Consider the following 2,421-nt stretch of genomic DNA (forward strand, 5'->3'; position numbering starts at 1 on the left):
GTTCTTGTCGTCAGGTGGACGGCATCCCGATTGACGATGGCGCACGTAATTCTCGAGGCCGTGTATCGTTAGGTGACACTTGATGCAGAAATGGGTGTCGTCGTCCTCCTCGTAGCTCTCCATCGGTCCTATCCTTATCGCGAGACGAAGAGTTGGATTAATGACAAATTGGGATCGAGATGATCGATATATTCGATTCGTTTCGACTCTTTCACTTCTATATTCTTGGATCCTGAAAATATATATACACGTTTTCACGGATATCGCGTTGATTAACGTGGAAACAATGGATTCAGAAATTGGATTGAGAAAATTAGAATGAAAATGTATATACCCTCTTTTGTAATTTTCCATCGATTATCTTTAAGATACGTTGATTGCGTGGAACGAGATCTAACAAATTCGAAACTTTGCTTATTATTTCCAAATGACAAAAGGGAAAAGAATATCGTTTTTATATCATATAATACTTTATCCATTATCCCATAAAATATACAGATATATACCTTTTCATTGGACTTGGTTATAGAATTATGAGAATATCCTATATATTTTGTAATTTTTTAATTATGCATCGACATATGAAAGTTTGATTCGAAAATTCTCGCTTCGAATGATAATTAATACGTCATTGTTCTTGTAAATATGCGTGATACGTGTGGAAAAAAATTAACAAGACATTCATCTAACGAATTCGAAACTTTGGAAAGATGTATCGTCGTATATACTTTCAACGAACTGGAAAATGAAAAGAATATCGTTACTCGTCTTTGCCTCCTCGCTTCGAAACTATCATTTCGATTATCCTGAAAATACGTATCTCTCTCCATCCCCAAAAAACGAACAAATGGAGAAAACGAAAAGAATATCTTCATCGTATATTAAACTCCTCTCCTAACACTTCATCGTAACTCTTCCATCAACAACATACCTTTCGAAAAAATTCGAAAATTCAAAAACGTATCTATCCCTCCATAACGATAGAAAAGAATATCGTGGAAAAGAAGAAGAGAGGAAAAAAAAAAATCCAAAGTACCTTTTATCCTCTCTCTTTCTCTCCTCCCTTCCCGTAAAGTCAGACGAACGACAAGAAGAGCGGAAACGGAGAATGGAAAAGGAGTGAGAGGGGGGAGGAGACGAGGACGGGAAGAATATCGATGGGACAAGTGACGGAGCCGTGTATGGATTACGCGTAAAGGGCAGTGCATCGCGTAAGCGAGCCGCGCAACCGGGGCAAATTGAAGGCCCGATATTCGCGGAACAGAAGGGAAACAAGTTGACGCTTCGTACGAGCGCTTCGGGGGGGGTAGGAAGATCGGTCGATGCCGCTTGGCCGTTATTCGGACGACGACACTTCGCCTCCCAGTCCTGGCCGACCCTCCGCCGCCCTCCCCGGCCCGTTACCCACCCCTGCTTACCTCCAACCATCCACCGCCCACCCCCTTCGCCACCTCCGCCGCCCCATCCTCTTCCTCTCGCCCTCCTCTCGCCCGGACGCCCCCGCTACCTCCGCCCCCCCTGCCTTGTTGCGCCCTTTCCGTTTCCCCTTTCCCAAGTCTGCGAACCTCGGCAAGCGACCTCGTGGCTCCTCGTCTCTCTCCCTACGCTACCCACGTCTACCTCCTCTTCTTCTTCTTCTTCTTCCTCCTCCTCCTACACCCGTCTTATTAAACGGGGAAAACTACCAAATGAGATTTCCATCCGGCTCGAAACACCGGCTCACCTCGCGACCCGATCGCTTAACGCGCGGATCTAGCCGGATCGTTTACTTTTGACGTGACTAAAATTCGATTTGTAACGAGATACCGGAAACTCTCGACGGTAGGGAGAGAAGGGAGGGGAGAAATCTACTCTTGGTGTATTCTAAGAGAGTCGAAAGTTTCGAGATTCGAAGAAAGGGAGAAATAGAAGGGATGGATGGATGGGTGGATCGATCGTATCTTTTAAAAAATCTTTAAAATTTTTCCCTCTCTTCTCTTCTTCTTCTTCTTCTCGTCTCAACGTCTAATCGTCGATTAGATTAAGTTTGGCCAATATTTCCGATCTCTCTGGTATTGGAGAGGAGAGGAGTAAGGGTGGTAAATCGAGTCGAGATTTGCCGAGTCGAGAAACGTCGAGGGGATGCCGGTTAATTGGCCTTGGATCGTGGACAAGGATCGTCGATACGTCAATACGACGTATCCAACTTTGACGTGTCGCGAGGAGAGGAGACTTAACGTTGATCGACGATCAACCACGACGACTAATCCCTTATTACGCGCCGTAATAACGGGGAAAAAGTGCGTTACATACGCGGCGCACCTGCTACCAAAGGTTTCTCTCCTTCTCCTCCTCCTCCTCCTCTCCCCCCTTTTTCGATCCTCGCGAGGCGAAAAATAAGGAGGGATATCGGTCGAGACCAGATTTTGCCGTCTAACCGGA

The sequence above is a fragment of the Apis dorsata genome, unplaced genomic scaffold (genome assembly GCF_000469605.1).
Source record: "Apis dorsata unplaced genomic scaffold, Apis dorsata 1.3 scaffold_7, whole genome shotgun sequence".
Classification (NCBI taxonomy): Eukaryota; Metazoa; Arthropoda; class Insecta; order Hymenoptera; family Apidae; genus Apis; species Apis dorsata.